At 38.9% G+C, this 22,702-nt stretch overlaps 1 pseudogene; it reads right to left on the bottom strand.

Moving 5' to 3' along the window:
- Window positions 1–9,363: 9,363 nt before the first annotated feature.
- On the bottom strand, window positions 9,364–10,614 carry LOC140527486 (RING finger and CHY zinc finger domain-containing protein 1 pseudogene; annotated as a pseudogene).
- Window positions 10,615–22,702: the final 12,088 nt, after the last annotated feature.

The raw sequence follows: 22,702 nt of genomic DNA on the forward strand, positions 1-22,702 counted from the left end.
GAATTTTCTGACCTACCTGCCACCTTCCCAGAATCCTCTCTCTCTTTAGTTTTTAAGGGCCCTCTCTCTACTCAAAATCTGGCAAACTATCTGCCATCTATAAATGGCGTACCCCCGAAAATAAAGTAATTTCCTTAAAGGCAGGGACTATGGTTTTTTTGTCATTTTGCTGTCCCCAGCTAGCACAGTGCCATACATATGGTATTTTATTATTTTTGAATGAATAAATGAAAAAAGCATGCATTAAGTGCTTGTTCTATGCAAATCATTGGGAGGAGGTGATAGAAAAGTAATAAAATTTCTACTCTCAAGTTCTTACATTCCAATGAGGAAGACAACTTATACAGGAGGTTTATATGCAAGTTATATAAAAGTGTTACTTGGAATCCATCAGCAATGCAGATAATAATCCATCTTTTTAAATGTCTTTTCCATGAATAAAATTTTATCATTTATGCCAAATTATTTAATAGTGCCAAGAATTTTGGTGTCAAGAACTTTCTTTTCTAGGTATTCAGTAATTGTGGTCCCTGAAAAGGTGAGATTGTAGTGTCTGAAAAGGAAGTAACCTAATCACAAAGTTTGCTTCCCTGGACTTTGTTTTCCATTTTTGAATCCTCATCTTTGAAGCCTTCTACCAAGGATGTTTGTTGCTGTCATGGTGGATGTCAATACAACGTCCAAATGGAAGAGTTATTCCTTATTAATGGGGAAGTCCTCCAAATACTCTTCTTGAGTCAAACCCTTGAGTTATGTGGAACCTCCTAAAGGAGATCCAAATCATTTGAGAGAGTTTGAGCTAACCATGTAGGAAATACTGAGTGGATGAAGACTTCCTATTATTTGACCAAACTTACAGGGATTTGTTCTGTGAAGTTTGGATTCAGTCAAAGGATACCTCTTAAGGATCTAGAAGGACACGTATGTCCTTGAGGCCACAGGTGCTCCACCCCTGGTTTAGACTATGACTAACAATTAGATAGATAGCCCATAGAGTTGTCATTACAGCATTACATATATCCTGAATAGACACTGCAAACAGAAAGTCAATTAGCCCAGAATGAAACAAGATAAGAAGAATGGACTGGATTGCTTTCCGGGAAATATGCATTACTTCCAATCATCCTAAATCATTACTAAAATAAAAGCCCATTTTTTAAAGATCGATATTCATCTTGTGGTACTATATGACTTAAAATCCTAAAATATCCCAGTCTCTAGAGAATAAAAGTTAGAGATCACCCAAAGGACAATGGAGAATAGAACAGGTGTGAGCAGACACACGTATTGTCAACAAAGAATTTTGCACAAGTAGTGATGGTATAAAGGATATCAAAAAGATATGCGATTAAAAAGCAAAACAATCACCATGTAGAGATAATAAGGACTGACCAAAGCACAACCTTTGGGTTTTACTGGTATTCATATAATGACAAGAGATCTAGAGGAAGTTTCCTAGCACATCTGGATGATCCCTGTGGAGAATTTACTGAATGACATGAATGAATGTCACAAGATAAAAAGGTTGAATGGATGGTGGTCTGTACTGGCAGATGGAATAACCATCACATAAAAATCATAGACCTATGAAAGTGGGAAGTATTGGCAGTACTAAGCACCATACCTGGTACAAAGTGCTTAAATGTTTATTGAATTGAATTATTCTTATCTCCTACGTCACCACTTCCCTGATCTGCCCACTACAGTCTGATGCACAACATTGTCTCAGAGCATAACTAATCTATACTTCAGCAGATGATCTCTATATAACATGGTCAACCCCATGTAGAATCTCATGCTATTTATTGGCTTGGCATAAATTCAAAGCACGAATAAATCTTAAGAAGGAATTACATGTGATCACTCCTCATTTGCAATGCAAAGATTATTCTTTAAGACCTCAAATCTTAGAGTCATTGTTCCTACAAATCCATTAACTTCTGCTTCCAGATCTCCAGGCACTTGTGCTCTTTTCCTGCCTTGGTTCCAGGGCTTCAGGTCAAAATTACAATGTAGGCAATCACTTGGTTCAGGGTTTCTTAAACTTTTCCACTCGAGACCCCTTTCTGAGTTTCGGCATTGTCAGTTGGTATTGTGTGGCCTGAGGGCATGTGCAGTGCAAAGTGTGCATGTTTTGTGTTCAGAACCAAGGCAGCAGTGAAATTGCATGATACAATACAGGCAAAGCTTCCAGGAACACCTTGGATTCATTACGTATTTGATTTTTAATTAATTTTTTCTCATTGCACGTTAAGAAACCATTTACTGTCTCAACCCACAATTTAAGAAGTGTTGACCTAGTTTGCCAACTCAACTCATTGCTGCCCCTATCCTACTCCCTGGGATTCATCTACAGAAAATCTTTGACTAGTCTCTTCTCTTCTGATTATTGGAACTGAGTCCTCATTCAATTTTAGCTTCATCATCTCATCTTAGTTTCCATTCCCTATAAACCTGCTCATTTTTTTCATTCACCTTTTTGTTCTTTCTCCTAAAGCTTTTCTTGTAAAAATTTCCTCCCTCCCCTAACACCAACACCAATTAATCTGAATTAACTCAGGCTTCTCTTTCACCTCCTGCTTTAATACACAATTTCACTAAAACATTTAATTCTCCACAACTATTTACCTTTGAGTCCATCCGACTCAAGTTGGAAGTTTCTTCTTTCTTCCAATAATCTCCCTTATGATACTTTTCTCAAGGGTTCAAAATACACATGAGCATAATAAAGATAGTCATCTAGCCTTCTTGTCCATTCTTAAAGTATTTTAAAGTACTTCATATTTCTCAAATTCACATTTTATCTCTTCCACCTCTATGGTGTCTGGAATTCATAATCCACCATGACCCCTTGTGTGTTTTTGTGGTACTCCCACCCTTGGCAAGAATTTGGAAATTCAGGGATCCTCTAGGTTCCCAGAAGATGGATGTGGAGCTTTGCAGGTCTTGATTAGTCTAAGTATGCTGACTTTTGGGACTAGAGTCATGCTTTATGTCTCATATATCTACATCTGAGGCTATAAGTTTGATTGCTGACTACTTTTGCAGATTTGGACTACAGAGAATTCGAGGGCATCTCTACTGTTATCCTTCTTACCCTAGTCTAACTCCTGGGCCTGTTATCTTGCTTGGCTGATATATATGATATAATGGGTAGTTTTCTCCCTCTCCCTTCCTTTTAGATTTGTAAGAGTCCAAGACCAGTCTTCTTAATAGATCGATAGATCTATTAAGACAAAAGTCCATCTTTCCTCTATTTTAAGCCCTGGTCTAGAATTCCAAATATCACATTCAGACACCATCTTAATCAGTTGTTCATTTCTCAAATGAGTTTTTCTTTTCCTCATCCTTTGCCTTCAAAGGACAACAGAGAAGAAAATCCCACTTGGGCTTCTATAGTTTTCAGTTACTTGCCCAAGATTTTATAACCTTTAGCAAAGCTTTCTAAGTTCCTTCTGGAAATATTATCTGTACTCACAAGAGTCAACAATGTTTTGCCCTGTGAAGACAACCAACATCCGTCTTGTTGTTTATCGGGTCAACAAGTAGTTGCCTTACAGTATAATTGGGCAGAGAGTCACTGATGACTTCTATTCGCTCCTTCCTCTGACTACAGAGGAAGTCTGTACTGCTGAAGCACATTGTCTCCATACTTCTTTGGCTCTCATAACCTGAAATTTGGAGAAGTGCTCCTCAAATCCCTTTCTTTTCCCTTCCAGGAGGAAAAATAAACTGTACTCTGAAGCAAGAGACAGACAAAGACAGAGAGAGGGAGAGAGAATGGAGAGACAGAGACAAAGAAAGAGAGACAGAGACAAACAAAGATAGAGAGAAAAAAGAGACAGAGATGGAGAAAGGAGGGAGGGAGAGAGAGAGAGAAAGACAGAAAGATACAGAGAGAGTGTGTAGTTGTGACATGCCCTAGGTCTTACTAAGGCCCAGATCCTACTCCTCTTCTCCAAAAGCTTCAGTGGCTCTCTATTGTATATATAATAAATTATATGTTTGCAAAGTCTAGCTAAAGAGATGCCAAAGCTCCTTGCAAGGCAGATAATTCACTTTTATTCCCTCTTTACAGATGAGAAAATTGAAACTCAGAGAGGCTAAGTAACTTATCCTGGGTCACATGGATAATAAGCATCAAAACCAGGTCTCTCATTTCCAAGTCTATGGTTTTTGTCATGACATCCCAAAGTGACATATACAGTCAGTAGACAGGGGCAAAGCTTTAAAGAGAAACTGTTCTCCTTGACCTTAAAGGAGATCCTCTCTCTCTTCTTTGTGGAATTTCCGAAGTGGGGAACTCTTGGAACTACATTTGAGATGCTTATGGGTCAGTAAAAAAGAACGTCAAGGTGCTTCAGTTCCTTCATCTCTAAGGTCCCTTCCAGCTCTAAATCCTAATTTTTGGTGAATCCGGCAGTGAAGCCCTCCTGAGAGGCAGTGTGGTACAGTGAGAGGGACACTATCTCAGGAGTCACTGTCTCTGGAAAGAACCTGGGTTCAAATTGCACCACTACTTATGCTATCTTGTGTGAATTACTTAGCATATTCAGACTCCATCTATATAGTAATGAGGTTGGACCAGATGACGTCTACTAGCTCTAAATCTAGAATTTTTCTTGCCCTCCCATCTCCCCTCCCACCCCCCAGAGTGCATTTCATGCTGGTGATAGATGGGGACATCCTAGGGGCCAATCAATGTCTGTAAGCTGCTGACCACAGATAAGACCCTAGGCAGCTGACAAGGTGCCAGACAAATGTATTGGACTTGGTCTTTTTTATGCCTCTGCAAAGGGCAAAGATGTGGCTAGGAAAAGATGGGAATTTCCTGAATCCTCCCGGTTCACCTTCCAGACATGCTGGATTTTGAGGAAATGAACATACTGGAGTGTGGCTGGTTCGTGAGGCTTTAACGCCATCTGGTGCCTCAGATCCCACATGTTAGGTGGGGCTCTCTGCTGCCACCTAGCTGCCCCTGCTTTGGCATCATTGCAACTTTTCCACAGAAGTTTTGCAAACTTCTATTAATTATAATAGTCAACAGCCATGATTCCAGATGATGAAGAATCCTATTTACCTCTTTACAAATAGGTGATAGATTAAATATGGAGGTACACCTTGGGGCATAGCCAACATAGGAATTTGCTTTGATTATATTTGTTACAAGGGTTTGGTTTTCTCTTTTGGGGGAGGGGGAATGGAATGGAGGAAAAAAAATTGTTACATGAAAAAATTAATTTAAAAAAATTCAATGGTTATGGAGTGAACTAATTTAATTTTCTGATAAGTGGAGAGACTAGGGCCTGGAAAGAGACTGATTCAAGCCCTAATTTTTGAAAACACTTCTAAAATACATATTCATTCTCTTTTAATACATTTTCCAAATGCAAAAAGGTTTTTTTTTTTTTCAAAGAAATATTGGGAGCAGAAGGGACTTCTCCTGGATGAGATAATGCTAACAGAAGACTTAGAGAATGTAAAACTATTCTACTACTAGGTTTCCTTGGAGAATAATCTTTGGGTCAGTAATGACAGAGCAAATTACACACACACACACACACACACACACACACACACACACGCACACACACTTCATATATATACACACACACACAAGTATATGTATATATATGTGTATATGTGTGAGTATGTGTATGTATGTATATACACACACATGCATGCATACATACATGTGCTGAAATCCAAGAAAGAAGGAAGGAAGGAACATGAAAGGAGGAAGGGAGGTTTAGAATTTATCTAGAAACAGTTTTGCCCTAAATCAAAAAAGGGGGTGGAGAGGATAGACTCATCAAGCTACAGTTGACTTCAATTTTTAGCAAAATTCTAAAGCATAGTATTAAAAGGAAGGTTTGCAAGCAATGAGAAAGGGAAGCAGTGAGCACTAAGAACCAGTATAGATTCCCCAACAAGTAGAGATGTGAGATTGACTTCATTTCCTCCTGCCACAATTAGGGGATATTAGTTGAGATATGCAGTTAGGAAGGCAGCAATTTCTGATGAGAATGTACAAGAACATTGGTCTTTCTCTCTTACTTTGAAGTCACATACAGCAAACTTGTAAAAAGTAGAGACAGCTGAAACTTTCTGAGCTGATGCTATTTAAGCTGAGCTTTTTGTTTGTTTGTTTGCGTGTTTGTTTGTTTTTTACTGTGAGTATAAAAAGGAATGTATTGCTGGGAAAGAGAGCAAAAGATTCAGATGAGCCCTTGTGATGGTAGGACTCTATTGATCTGGGGAGTCCAATCATCTGGATAGTTTTCTATATCTGTTGCTCTGTATTGCATACGTCCCTGGGGATGGCCCTAAATGTCGAGTTGTGCTATAAACTGCTTGAGGTCTTAGGAAGAGAACATTTTAAAAATCTGGAATAATGACTTTGTGTCACAAGGTCAATGACAGCTACTTCCTCTCCTGTTCAATCAACCAACAAACGTTTATTAAGTGCCTACTATGTTCCAGGCACTATGCTACTTGTCAGGGATAAAAAGACAAAAGTATTACGGTCCCTGCCCTCAAGGAGTTTCAGTCCTTTCCAACTCTTTGTGATCCCATTTGGGTTTTTTTGGTAAAGCTACTGGAGCAGTTTGCTATTTCCTTCTCCAGCTCATTTTACAGATGAAGAAACTGAGGCAAACAGGGTTAAGAGGCTCGTCCAAGGTCACACAGCTAGTAAATGTCTAAGGCTGGATTTGAATTCAGATCTTCCTTGCTCTAGGCCCAGAGCTCTATCCACTGCAGCACCTACCTGCCTCAACTTGAGGAGCTTGCATTTTATCCTTCTGGAAAATCCCTTTTCACACAAGGTTACTAGATAATAATATCTCTTTTGTGGTGGTTGTTCATTCAGTTCAAAATTTAAAAATAAATTTAATAAAAATAGATCGTGTCCTACAAGGTCTTTTCTTAACTTTGTGAATCAAATAAAAAAATTTTTCTAAATAAGAGTATACTAGTCTGGTAAATTAGGGAAATGGCATGCGTGGATCAGAATAAGGCATCGGATAATGTCTCATAATATTTCAGGCCAAGTGGAGAGGTACAGGTGAGATTATGACAGTTAGTTGGATTCAGAAATGATTCCTAGACTCAAAAATGTGATGATTATTGATGTCAGTGTAGAAAGAGTTCTTTAGTGGAATGGCACATGGATCCACTCTTGACCCAATTCTTATCAACATGGGAGGTACTTAATGAATATGCAGATGTCACATATCTGACAGTAATATTTAATATAATAGGTCCCAGAATCAGGATCCCCAAAGGCCTTGCTAAGTTAGAATAATGTGCTGAACCTAGTAAGGTTAAAATTTATGGAGATAAATGTGAAGTCCAACTGTATAAGTACATTATGGGGAAGAGGTAGCTGGATAACCATGTATGAAAAAGATCTGACCATCTTAGTGGTCCTCAGGCTCAATATGAATCAAAAGTGTGATCTAGTACCTCTCAAAAGTTAATGTCATCTGAGGCTGTATGGATGGAAGAATGGTGAGGATAAAGTTCCCTGTACTCTGTCATGGTGAGAGTGAAGTTATAGTATTTTATTCAGTTCTGGAACATGGAAAAACTCAAACATGTTGAGAAAGATGACCAGCGTGCTAAAAGTAGTGAAGGTCACTCCACACGGACATTAGATGAAGCAAAGATGCTTAGCCAGAAGAAAAAAATTGGTACAACATAATAGTGATTTTCAGGGTTGTTTTTTTTTTAAAGAATATCACACAAAGGAGAGACCAAATTGATTCCAAAAGGAAGAACTAAGATTAGAAATTGCAATTGATGTAGGAACATATTTTGGGGAAGATAATAAATATTTATTAAGCACCTGCTATATACTAGACAGTCAACTAGACAATGAGCATACAAAGACAAAAATAAAACAGTGGACAAGAATCACAGGTGGTGAGCAGGCATGGTGGGTTGCGGTCAGCATCCTGGAAGGGAATACCCAAACCAATGACCTCACAGATTTAAATATTTAAGTGTAAGGAACAAATTCTTAAAAGTTAGATCTGTGCACAACTGGAATAGGCTGTCTAATGACTCAGATGGCTGAATGTCAATTTTCACGATGTATGTCATAGAGAGAACTGCTGGTCATGTATGGATTAGATTAGATTAGATAACCCCTGGGGTCCATTCTGTACTTCTTCAGAATAACAATATGTATTCTTTCCACATAAATTACATTTAATTTAACATATAATAACCTTGTGAATTAGATAAGGCTGTTATCACATTACTATTACCATTATTGCTAAGAGATATAGTGAATAGAGCACTGACCTTCGAATCAGAAAGACCTGAATTCAAACCCAACCTCAGACACTTCATAGCTGTGTGATGCTGAAAAAATTATTTAACTTCTGCCTGCCTTAGTTTTCTCAGTTGTAAAATGGAAATAATAATAACCCTATTTCACAGGGGTTTTGTGAGGATAAAACAACTTGATCATTGCAAAGCATTTCACAAACCTTAAACAAATGCTAGCTCTCATCATCCTTCTCACCTTTTTCAATGGACTTAAACTAAAAATAGCCCTGAGACAAGACACTATCCTGTTATCATTCTTTTGCATTTAATGTTTGATGGAATATTGGACAAGTGGATAAAACATCTTTTTATATTTTAATATAAGTACTGGGATGTTAACTCATCTCTTACAGGCTCACTGAAAGCATCCTTGGGATACCTCCATGTTCATAGAGATGTAATCGTTTTTCTTTTACCCAGGAACCCTGAGGGTCTTCCCCTCCTAGTTTGATTTTTTTATTAAAGGGACCATCCCTTGAGAAACTTAAAGAAGCCTATTCATTGAATGAGTGTATTTCACTCAAAGTAAGATTGTGATAAGATCTTAGCCTAAAAGGGCCAGGGTCTCCCATTGCATCCTGGGCAATCTCCAGTCATCCTGATGAATATCAGGCCACTGGACCCAGATGGCTCAGGAGAAGAAAGTGAGGTTGGTGACCTTGCACAGCCCTGCCTCACTCAAATCAAAGTCAACTTCAAGTCATGTCATCATCGTGATGTCATGGTCGTCTTTGAGGACAAATACAAAAACAACTCCCTCTATTCCCACATAATTTTGATTTCTTCTGCTAGATCTCTCTGAAAATGGGCAATTTTAGGATTGATCTCAGGAAAAATTTTCTCGTAATTAGAACTATTCAATAGTACAGCAGGCTGCCTTGAGAAGTAATGAAGTCTTTCTTAAAGGTCTGGATGACCATTGTCAGGGATATAGTGGGAATGTCTTTTTTTTTTATGCCAAGAGTTTTTTATTCAATGTTACACACTAAAATACACATTATAGCATTCAAAAGGGACTGCTTTATAAAATCCTAAAGTTTATTTAGACAATGAGATAAACCCTAGTCTTACAATGCAGCCCTTAAGATAATTTTAATGTTAAGTACAGTTCTATTAAGAACTATTTATAGATTCTGAATGCATAGCTTTGCTTAAGAGGAAATGCAATGAAATTATACATTCTAATGAACATCAATTTCAAAGCAGAATGTCATCTGGGTCCTAAGTAACCTTGAAGGAATTTCCACTCAATGGGAGAGCTGCAGTTTTTGCGGAATAATAAAAATGACGACAACTCTATTGAGAGCCTGATCCCCAAGTCCCCAGAGTGAGAGGTTATGTTGTGACAAGACCACAAACACCACACTAATGTTTGTGACAGCATAGCAACAGGATACTAAGGAACGTCTCTCATTTCAGAAACGGTGGGGAGTCTTGAGAAGCAGCCCTTTCTCTGCGGTCTAGAGAGGCTGGTCACTGCTGCTCCAGAGGAATTGCACACTTTCCATCTTGGGCAGTATTATAGGACTCACAGCTCTTACACTTCATTCCTAATATGTGGAACTGGACCGTGGAGCGGGCACTGCAATCATTGCAGAGAATTTCCACAGTCATATTCTGATATTCTGTTGGCATTGGAGTTTGTGCAACTTCATCATCCAACTGGCGCCAATAGCGAGTCATGTCTAGAGCAGAGTGCATACATAATGGACACCTGTAGCCTCCTTTTAACATTTCTTCATAACATGTTCTGTGTAGAAGATGTCCACAGGGCAAGACATGAGCAACTACACGGGACGTATGAATGTCCTCTAAACATATGGGACAATTCTGCCTGGAGACATTCTCAATGCACTTGTGATGACCTTGGAGACTCAAGGATAAGCAGAGGTTACATTACAAACAGTGAAAAAATTCTTCCTTTGCACCAATCCTACAAATTCCACACTTCTCACAATGGTACTGCTTCTTGTCTTTGTCAAAGAGATGGCATATGTCACAATAATATTCTCCAAACACAGTGCTACATTCTTCACAAGTCTGTTGAGCACTCTGAACTTTCCCACACTCGGCACATAATACTTCTTTCCCTTTAAACCGATCCAGAGGATGATCTTCTTTGTCATCGTGGCATAAGCGGCAGATGTAAAGTTTATCACAGCAAGGAGCCTTGAGGAAGCATCCGCGGTCGTAGTGTTTGCAGCCCCGACGCGCTCGTCCCCCGCTGCCGCCGCCATCTGCGCTCTCCACGGCCACCTCCGCGGTGGCCATCTCCTACCCTTCTCCCGCCCGGCGCCGGATCCGAGGCCGCGCTGGAGCTGGAGCCGGAGCCGGGGCCACAGCTCAGCCGCGGCCCCTCTAGGCCGCCACCGCCTCTACGGCCCGGCCGCACAGCCGCACCGGCCGAGGCGCCGGGGCGCCCGTGATGGCGCCGGGAGGCCGGGAATGTCTTTAAGTCATGAATGGGACTACACGACCTCTGAAGTTCCTTCCAGATCTCAAATTCCGCAATTCTATATTTGGAAGACATTTCATTCAATGTAGTTTAGAAATTATAAATAATTGGCATAGTAACACCTATTTTTCTTGAGTTTTCAAATTTTTAATGAATCAGTGGTATAATATCTAGGTGATCATGAGCAATAGTTTTGTCTTGGTAATGCTTTTCCTGTTCTATTACATTCATGAAATTTTCCAAGTTATTTTGAGGTCTTTATTCAGAACCTGAAATCTGATGGTTTATGAGTAGGCTTCTAAAGTATATATTCTGGTCTCCAGGTCAAGTCATGTGATGTGTTTAAGTTTCTACCATTCCCTTAAATACTACTACTATAACTATTACTACTAGCAAGAGAATTATCATTCTAATTGTGACCCCTTGACAAGTGGACTACCCCAGTATTATTTTATATCCAGTGTTCTGGGTGCTATTGAATAGTTGTGCAAAAACGTACTTTTTGTAGTTAGAAAAAAGTATTAAGATACAAGGTCATCTTCTATAGGTTTACTAAAAGCATGCTGGGTACATATCCAGCAGCAGAATAGGGATGATTGACACTTCATCCTATTCCCACATGTGATTTTGATATCCTTTCCCAGGTCCCTACAATTTGGGAGCTTTTAATTACTTGTAACTTGGAAATTGTGAGTATTTCACATAGTAACATCTATAAAAATGTAACATCTATAGTAACATATATAACATAGTAACATCTATAAAAATGTTGTTCTTAAGGTTTTGTGCACCCATGTTGTGGTTGAGCAATTATGACAACAGTTTGGTCTGTTGTAGTGTGTTAGATGCATCCGGTACAAGTCAAGTCAGGAAAACAAACAACTTTTCAAACACCTACTATATGCCAGGCACTAAGCTAAGTGCTAGACCCTATTGTCTGAGTTCTCCAAGGATATTTGGTTCTCTGCTATTTTTTATTATGATTGCAATTATTTTCATTATCATTTTTACAAATAGGGAAACAGAAAAGTTAAGTGACCTTCCAAGGTAATATAGCTCATATGAGCTGGACTCATGTCCAAGTATTCTACTTACAATTCAATCAATCAATATTTGTTAAGTACCTACTATGTGCCAAGTATTGTACTATGTGCTGGGGTTACAAAAAGAGGCAAAACACAGTCCCTGAGAGCTTTCTGTTAAATCACGCTATTGTTTCTCTAAGTAGATCCTAAGTAAATTCGCCTTTGATGACCATATCTAGGTAGGACCATTGTTTTCAGTATCAATCAGTATTGTAAATGTTAAAGATGTGGAAACATATATGTAGGAATATTTTCATAGGAACATACGATTTTGAGTTAGAGAAGATATTCAATATCACCTCACCCAATGCGCTCATTTGACAGATAAGAAAACTGAGACTCAGAGAGAGAAAATGACTTGCCCAAATTCACATAACCAGTACGCTGCAGAGCTGGGATTTGAACCCAACTGCTCTGATTTCAATCTCATGTTCTTTCCAGTTAGGCCTCCAAAAGGAGCATCTCAAAAATAAAAAAAAAATACATACTTCCCCCCAAATCAGCCAATACATTGACCTGTCTGAACAAAATGCTGGATAGAAATATTTTGTTTTCTAAGATAATTTCTCTAATATTTCTGGTGACTTAATACCTCAAAACACAAACAGAATCAGGTGGCCAACTGCACCATGTTGTTACACAAAATATGAAAAGCTTTAGTGTTTGTACTGGATTGACTTTGCTCTTGGGAAATTGGAACATTCTTTTAATGGCCCCAAGCTGCTCCTTAAAACAAAGGCCCATCTTTTTACTGACATTCTTCTGCTGTTGTATGGCTTTGATTCACACAGTACTACAGTCTCCAAAGAAGTTGAGGTTCACCCAAAGGACATTTTGTACATCGTGGGTATAAGCAGGCTGCAACACATCACCAACAAGGAATGATGGGGAAACTTTTAAGAGATCATCAAAGAGAGGGTGTGATCAGAAAAGAAAGGGGATTGATCGCATAGAAAGAGTCAACCAATGTACCATCCATATGTGCTCCAGTGCTATTCTTAGAATGTCATTGCAATACAAAGAAGGGCCGCAGCATGTTGGGTGAACTTTCTGTAGCAAAACAATGGAAGGACACATACAAGAGCTGAAGGGGACAGATGCACAGGTATGGGCTGTGATCTGCATGATTGGAGGGATTATCACATGAATGAGATACTGATGCATTGGAGTATTGAAGTATTGCTATCTGCAATGAATGTGTATACTTGTCTTGAAGTTACCTTTTTTAAAAAATGCAACATTCAATCCACAGTTTTTATTGAACACATATTAGCAGTCACCACTATACTATACATAGACACTATGGGCATTCAAATGGAAAATACCTGATCCCTGTCCAATTTCCCTGGGGAGACAAAGCTGAAACAGAAACCATATTAAATAGTATATGATGTGTGTAAACTACAAGTGAAACTGTGTGGCACAGACCAGGTCTGAGCATAAAGGCAATGATGGTAACTATATAGCACCTACTATGTGGCAAGCACTTTACTTTATTATCTCATTTGATCCTCCCAACAAACATGGAAGATAGGTACTATTTTTTTCCCATTTTATAGATGAGAAGATTGAGGCAAGCAGAGGTTAAGTAATTTGCCCAGGGTTATATAGCTAATAAGCCTCTGGAGGCCAAATTTGAACTCAAGTCTTCCTGACTCCAGGCCTGTTGGTCTATCCGTTGCACCACCCAGCTGCATCTGGCAAGACAAGGAATATCAATGAGAATAGAAGCAATCAGAGAAGACTCCCTAGAACAACTAGAACATGGCCTATCTCATCTTGTTTTCCTGTTACTTGCCTTTCCGTTTTAAAAATGGAATGCACCCTCCTTCCCTCTCTGTAAAGGGGGGGAATTTTGGGTGTAGAACTCTGCACGTAACATTGGATTTGTTTGATGAATATGTAGGAGAGTTGTGCTGAACTGGTTCCCCCTACCCCCCACCCCTTTTAATTTAATTATTTGTTAAAAGGAATGACTGGAAAAAGAAGGGGAAGTGGGAGGGATTTCCTGGAGAAAAGTGATATAAAAACAGAAGATACAAGTAAAAAATGTTTTTAAAGTGGAGTGCAGAAATTTAAGGAGTCATTCTCATTAGTTGAGTTATGCATCCCAGTTTCCTCCATCATCCACTATTGAGATCTTGTTTTAATTTGTAGTATTTGCACAGTAGAATTATGTGCATCATATCATACAATGAATATGCATAAAGAATGTTGGGCAAATAAAGGATCGATTGGTGCAAAGTTACTGCCAAGCAGTCCTTATATAGAAAAAGGTGATGAAAGGAACATCTTTTTCCACTGAATAATATTTTATGTTGTGATTAAATTCATCCATCCGAGGGCAGCTAGGTGGTACAGTGGATAGAGCACCAGTGCAGGAGCCAGGAGGACCTGAGTTCAAATCTCACCTCAGACACTTCACACTCACTAGCTGTGTGACCTTGGGCAAGTCACATAACCCCAGTTGCCTCATTCTGGGTCATGTCCAGTCATCCTGATGAATATCTGGTCACTGGATTCAGATGGCTCTGGAGGAGAAGTGAGGCTGGTGACCTGCACATCCCTCCCTCACTCAAAACAAAGTCAAGTGCAAATCATGTCATCATTTCCTTGATGGCATGGTCTTCTTTGGCAACGAAGGATGAACACATAAACATAAACATAAAATTCATCCATCCATTCAATAACCATTTATTAGGTAACTCCCATGTGTAAAACACTAGGTGTTGGAGATATAAAGATTAAAAATGACGATGCAGTTCTAGCCATCAAGAAGGATGTGGCTGCCCCTGGGTAGAAGCAGTGTATACTTAACATAATACAATGTAGGAATTCACTGTGACAAAAGGAAAATCAGACAAAGCACTCTGGGGGAATTTGAGGACAAAGTATAAAACTTCCAGCTGGGAGAACCAGGGTTACATAGAAGAGCTGTCTCCTGACCTAGAGTCTTTAAGAAACATTGACTAAATGCCAATTTTACCCAAGACATTATAATATGGACTGTAATACAAAGACAAAATGGAAATAGTCTTTATCATTGAGAAGCTTTCATGTGCTACAGAGCATATGCCCAAAGGGGTTCAATAAGAGACAATTTTAAAATTAATTTTACTTTTTAATTAACAAGCATTTTCCTTTTTTATTAAATTCATTACTTCAATTAAGTCATTTACTTCCTTGTCTTCCTACTTGCCCTTCTACTTAAAAAAAGAAGAAAGGGAGGAAGGAAGGAAGGAAGGAAGGAAGGAAGGAAGGAAGGAAGGAAGGAAGGAAGGAAGGAAGGAAGGAAGGAAGGAAGGAAAGAGGGAGGGAGGGAAGGGAGGACCAAAGAGACAATTTAGCAATGTGTGGAAAATGCATAGAAAGCAAGCCTGTATTTGGTTTCTCTATACTGCTAGATGGAGAGAATCCTTGACCTCAGAATTCCTGCTGACTGAGGAAAGACTGCTAGATAAAGGAACAGTGAAAAAAGAGGTAGATAGCTTCAAACTAACCCAGATGAGGAATGGGTTGCCAAGTGAAATGTGCAGAGTGTCATTATTACACAAGCTTGAGCAGGATTGTGCTGGTAAATGCTTAACAACTGGATTTCCTCTCCTCCCCCCCCCCCAAAATGGATACCTGACACACTTTTAAGTGTAATCTGCATTATCAACATTTTCTCCATCACTTTCTTGCCTAGACAATCAACAAAACAATAAGTCAAGCCCCGATTTGTAGCCTTTACTGATTTCCAAGGTATAAATATTCACATTAAAAATTTAACTATCAGCCCCAAGCCAGTTTGAGCTGTCTCCAGCATACCCATGCTAGTAGTAGACCTGCACAGGCTTGGACTTGAGGCAATTTGAGAACAGGTTAGATATGCAAGTTGATAGAGAAAGTAGAGTTTTATGAGCACAAGTAAGAGGCCCAAATGAAAGATCAGCACCAAATAAACTAGCTTCCACTGGCTCAAATTGTTTCCAAAATGTCTCCTCAATAGATTTTGGGAGAGCAGATTTTAGGGAGCCCTGCTCAGCTGAATACCTGCCCAACCCATCTGGTAAGATTACTAGATGAAAGGAACAAGGAGCTCTGAGGTTTTGCCCCTTTCAGATTTTAAGTCTCAAGTTTAATGAATTTAATTTAATTTAATTTAAGTCCAGAAATAACGAAATATAAGAGTAGCCCTCTTTTGACTTTTGAAGTAGACCATTGGCATCTTGCAAAGGGTGTGCTCCTTTCCAATTCTGATTGGTCATTGTAAAGAATTTTGAAAGACTTTAGAATTCTGATCAGTTCAATGACCAACCATGATTCAAGAGGACCATTGATGGAGCATGCTACTTTCCTCCTGACAGAAAGGTGGTGGACACAAGGTATAAAAAGAGAATACATCTTTGCACATAGAAATTGTGTGAATTCATTTTGTTTGACTATGTTTATTTGTTGTGCAGGTAATATCTTTTTCTTGATCTTTAAGTGTATGGGGGAAATATGAATGGGAAGGTTAGTAATACTGATACTTGCCCCTTCTCAGATAAAGCATCTGACCTGTTTTCCTCACTCCTCCAAGTCATCTATATGATTTTCCTTATTCTGATCAAATTCTTTTTTCTTTCCTTCTCTTTCTCACAACCTTCTTCCACAGAAGCCATAAGTAAAAATTATTCTAAGCAGATACTCTTAGAAAATTCAATTAATGAATTTGCCTCTGGCTGATTCAGAGTAAAATTCAGAGTATTAAGTTTTCTGAGATTTTAAAGACAAACACATGAAGAGATTTGCAAATTTTAAAGTGTCATATAAATATTTATTATTATTACTTTTACCTGTGGCATTTTACTTAATCACTAACAAAACTCTGCACAATGATTTTAGATGTCTGGTTCAAGACTGAATTTTACAGTTTATATGTAGTAAATTCTACTGGTTCAAAATGGCAGCACAGGTCTGTAAGAAGTGTGAGCATTGTGCACAATATCCAAAGGATAATACTACCGCTCGAGCAGCATACTCAGAGAGTATAAGTTCTAGCAAGAGTTTAGAGTTATCTCTAGAAGGGGAGAGGAAAAGTACAAGAAATTTTCTTGTGGTGACAGACCATTTCATCAGCTATGTACATGAATACAAACCCAGGAAGCTGAAGGTTTCTGTAACTTGTGAAATGCTGTGGTAAAAATATTTCTCTGTTTATGTCTTCCCTTCCTGGATCCCCTTTGATCAAAGTAGAAACTTTGAAGGCAAACACTCAAGGTGTTGGTTTTTGTAGGAGAAACAAAGTCTGGAACTATAGCATTCTCAAGGAAGCAAAGGGTCTGATTTAATTACACACTGATGAACCTATTACAGATTCTGAGGCATGAGCAAAACGATCGGCAGAGTGGACATGACATTTCTAGTTGATTTGATAAGCATTTATTAATGTCCCAGGAACAGTGCTAGTAGCTGGAAATAAGTCAAAAACAAAAGATTCCTTGCCTTCTGGAAATTTAAATTCTATGTGCTATGTATGTAGAAAAAAATATAATACAAACAATATAGAAAGTAATTTCTGAAGAGAGAGCACTAGCAATTAAGGGACTCAGGAGAGGTTTCTTGTAAGAGATGACAAACTAGGAAGTCAGGAAATCTATGATCATGGAGAGGGAGTAAATTCTAGGCATGAGAGACAGTCTGTGTGAAGGTCTGGAGACATTTGATGTATCCACCACAGATTGGGAAGCTCTAATATAGTTGGAGAATTGAAAGAATAATGATGATACACCTGTGTGTGTGTGTGTGTGTGTGTGTGTGTGTGTGTGTGTGTGTGTATGAAGAGAAATTTTGCTTTAAGAAAAGAGGGGTTTCAGAGAGGAAACTGTAAAAAATGGTTGAGGTAGACAGAGATAAGAATACACAGAGGTAGCAAGTAATGGTTTTGGGGTTTTTTGTTTTTTTTTTTTTGGTTTGTTTAGTTTTTGTTGTTGTTTTTGCATAGGCAGAAGGCAATTGTAAATCTGAGATTAGAACAGACCTGCACAACTTGACAGTAGGTAGGAGCCAAAATTAAAACAGGGTAAACTTTTTCTTGACCAAAGTTAGGTTAGACTGGAGACAGATTGATGATGGTTGGTTGCCTCCGTTCATGTGACAAGCAGGAGACTGGGCAGTGGCAACCCAATGTTTTTCAAGGGTAGCCTGAAATCCTTTGGTGATCTCAAGCAGCCATGGGTGTATTTTGTACGGACCTGGATTAGAAGATCAGGATAAAGGAATCTGCTAGCTAGCCACAAGGAGACTACCAAATTCGAGATTCCTGTAGACTTGATGGCCCCAAGATTCTAATTAGGATATTGGTTTTATGGGGGAGTTTGCTAATGATATCTCTGAGGTGGAATCTCCTCCTTTAGGTGGAATGGATAGCAGGATGACCCACAGTAATGTTAATTGGGGAGGGTGCTAAATTGAAGGAGACTTTGTCAATGGTATCTAATTACAAGTTGATTTGTAATCACAAACAATTAAGGTGTCAAGGACCCAAGTCAATACTCCTACTATCACCCTTTCCCACCACCAAACTGTGTAAACAAAGCAAATAAAACAGAAAGGGGGGGGGGCGGGGCAAGCCAAAAGGATTTGTACTCAACCTCTTGCTGGAAGAGGCCCTTATCAGCCCATACTACCTCATAAACATTGCCTCTGTCTTTACTCATTCCTGGATGGAAGCCCTAATGGATTCAGGTTTCCCTATAAAAGCTAGGACAGAACATTCCATCTCATGCTAGAATTAAACAGAGTATCCCAACTGCCTATTACAGATTCATACTTCCCAAGGAGATTGTATCAACTCCCCGTTGGGGAAGGAAGGCCCAGTTGCCACTTAAAGCTTCTGCCCAGCCCCTGCTTCACCATTATTATCTCAACTTCTATTTCAACCTGGCTTATTAAGCATAAATACATCTGTTTCTTTTGTCAACCAGTTTAGTTGCTAGTTGCACCTTCTCCTTCCCCTTCAGGGTTTTCCTGCTCCATTGAGGGGTGCAGCCTTCAACCTCCCACTTTCCTCTCTGTCCCTCTTATGCCATCCACTTCCTCTTCTCACCTGAGTCTCAAATCTGCTTCCAACTCACCTGAACAAGTATTTGCCCCATCTTGCAATAATCAATCAGCAGCAGGTCTTGGACAGGCCCTGAGCCTTTGTCACAAATCCATTAGCAGCACCTGCTGGTCTGACCTCACACTTTCCCCCCACCCCCATCCCAACCCCAGCCTCCTTGCTGGGAAAGTCATAGAATTCACTCCTGTCAAGCCTGATTGAGCAAAACAAGCCGATCTCAAACAAACAAGACTCTTCCCAAAAATTTTGTCAGGGGGTTAGAATTTAAACTTTAACCACCTATTAATAACAGGAATGCAACCTCCTATTTACAGAGGCCAATCTTTATTCATCAATGTTTTCCCATGGTCTAGTGGACACACTTTGAAGAACATTTTTCTTGCCTCTATCTTTAGAATTGTTTCCCCTTTCATTCCTTCTGGAGGAATTTTCATTGTATTATTTGTAAACCTTCTGTTTCAAAGGCAAGTCCTTTTAATGAAGTCAAGCAGTGACAGGATGGGTCATTGATGTTTCAATTAATGAATATCCTGTAAAGGAAAGTTGGCCATGATGAGGCAACTAGAACTATATCCTGCATGGAAATATTGAGATGCATAATGTGGCTTAGGGACAAAATTCTCATGGCACCATTCATAATCATATGTGCAAAGAACAACAATATATAACAGAATAGTTAATGTCTTTGATGTAGAAGGCATCCAGAAAGATCTAGACAGGCTAGAATGGTGCAATGAAGCAAACAGAATGAAATTGTTAATTTGGGGACACATAAATGTCAAATGCTATACTTGGGCTCAAAGAAATTAGGATTTTGGATCTAGCTCAAATTAAGATCTAGCCCAAATCCCTCATTTTATAGGTGAAGAAACTAGGGTAAGAGAAATGAAGTGATTTACTTAAAAGTGCCCAGGTAAAACAGCACCAAAATCTGAACCTAGGTTTTCTGATTCCAAGTCAATGTGAATTCAATTCAACAGGTATTTATTATGTACCTTCTACCTGCCTTCTAGTAGCCAAGTGGTTGGGATACAAAACCAAAAATGAAATAGTTCCCTTCCTCAAGGAACATACATTCTTTTGGGAGGAAACAGCAGGTATACTTATAACACAATATAGATAACATTAATATGTTATACCATAATAATATAATACAATATAGCATATATAATATTATAAGACATATCACGATATAATGTAACATGGCATAATACAATACAATGAAATGTAGTTCATGTAATCATAGTACAATACAATGTAACATAGCATTTATAACATAATATAATATAAAAAATATACTGTTATATAATATGTGTGAATATATATGTATATATATATATATTATAAAATAAATACAGAGTAATTAGAGATTGAAGAGAACCTTAGAAACTGGAGGACTCAGGAACACCTCCTGTAGAATGTGGCACTTGAATTTAGATTTCAAAGGAGCTCAGGGTTCTAAGAGGTAGAGGTGAGGAGCAAGAGCATTCCAGGTGTAAGGGACTCCCGGACTAGGGGATCTAAAACATGACTCTTTTTAATGTCCTATAATGACCATAAAAGAGTTTGTTCAAAGTAAGATCTAAGGAGTCTAAAGGATTTGGAGCTCAACAGGACTTAATCATGTGACATAGTGGCCATAAAAAGGAAATGTGATGGATGATGAATGGAACCATGGTCTAATTGATGGACATCCTTTCCAGGAAGGGTAATATTGCTTTCTACTGTTCCTAGAACTCGCAGTGGAAAGTGGTTCTGGGTCAGGTTAGAAATGGAAAGCTATCTTCTGTCAGGACTAGGGTGCTATCTATGGCTTAACCCAAATCATTGATTAAAAATATGAAACAGGACAGGGGCACAAATCAATCCCTAGAATCCACTAGGCTAGGAACTTCCTTCCAAGCTGACACTGAATGAATGACTCGTTACTATTTGCACATTACCAAATAATCCTAAATCTGCTTAACTTTTCTACAAGGATAGATCGAGAGACTTTGTCAAATGCTTTGCTTCAATATAGATAAACTCTATCTCCAGCATTCCTCTAACTAGTAGTCTCTTATCAATAGAGAAAATGAAAGTAATGTGATAAATGTTCATGATACAGTCATGCTGGCCCTGGATTATCACTGTTGCCATCTTTGACAATCTTTCCAAGATCATGGACATGCATCTGACACATCACATCTGCCAGTTCTTTCAGAACCCATGCTATCTGTTACCTCACTTCTGTCTTTACTCTTTCCAGATATCACCTCCCTTTTCTCACCTGCTACATTTCTCTCCCCCTCCCACCTCCCAAAAAGTGCCACCCTGGGGCTTTCTCCTCATTTGTGACTCTCTTCTTGGGATCACCATTTTAGGAAGAAGCCAGCCATGTTTTACTTGACTCTCATCTTCCCTCTCTCTGGACTTCATCTCCTTTCTGTCCACCATATTGCCCCTGAGAGTGTATCCTTCTCCCTTCCAGTCTTCCCCCATTTCAGCACCCTGAAATGTGTTATCCTCTCTCATTAAAACATAAGCTCCTTCAGGGCAGGACCATTGCTTGTTTGCTGTGTTTGTATCCCTATCACTTAGGCATAAGTGTCTGGCATATAGTAAGCACTTAAAATGCTTGATTTAGTAATTTGCCCTGGTATGAGTTCATGTTCACTTGATTCATGAGAGGCAGCTCTCACCATCACCTCTCATATCTCTTTGGCTAAGAAGTCAAAGCAAAATAAGATTTGAACAATTCTATCTTCTCTCAATCTGTAATAATCTCTCTACCATAGTACTAGAGACCAGGGAATGGCCATATCTTCCAGAATTTACTTCCAGTTCAGACCTTGTTAGCTATCATCCAAAGAAGTGGTTCTTATGAGACCAGCCATGCCCACCAAATACCAATCAACTGCCACTCATAGGGCAGGCAAGTAAGCAAGCCTAGCTAGGCTTGGGACAGAGACTAAAATTAGTAAAAAGTGAATTCTACAACATAGGAGGAGGCTGAGACAGCTTTAAGTTCAGGTCTTGAGGGATCTGCTAGAAAAGAGGTATTTATGTTCTCTGCCTCCCTCCAGCCAATCTGCATATATTTTAACAAGAGTCTTCAGGATGACACTGCTTCAATCTAATAGTCATTTGTAATGGTGAAAATTTTGATAGTTTGACAGATTGTAGAGGAGATATTTTAGGCAAGGAAGTCTTTCAGAGATTCTTAAAATATGCTCCAGATATTCTTTCCTTTGACTATGTTGTCATAATTAGGAAGGCAGAATCATTGATCTATAGAGCAAGAAAGGAAAAACTGTTGTCAATAATCTTAAGAAGGAAATTAGCTTTCCCCTCCCCGCCCCTACAGTTGACAATAGTTAGTAGATACAAGCTGGGCTAACCCAGGCTTCTGAACTAGTGTTCCTAAACTAATTCTCATACAGAGAATGAAGAAAAAGAAAACCAAATAAAAACATTTTTTATTTTTTATCTTTTGGGTGAGAGACAGCTCTGGAGAATCTGGTTGCATGGATGCTTTTTTTCTGTGTGTTTGTGTTATCTGACTTTACATGAGTTCCTGGATGTAGTTTTGTGAAGTAGATTGTCTTGAAAATTGTTTCAAGCCTATGGTATAGTATACCAAGAGGGCTTTGACAGAGATGATGCTATGGCCCAAGATCAGCAATGTCTACATCCTTAATGATACCTTTCCCTGTTCTTTCAGACATATATGCATAACAAAAGTCATGGGCCCCTATC

The sequence above is a fragment of the Notamacropus eugenii genome, chromosome 2 (assembly GCF_028372415.1).
Source record: "Notamacropus eugenii isolate mMacEug1 chromosome 2, mMacEug1.pri_v2, whole genome shotgun sequence".
NCBI lineage: Eukaryota > Metazoa > Chordata > Mammalia > Diprotodontia > Macropodidae > Notamacropus > Notamacropus eugenii.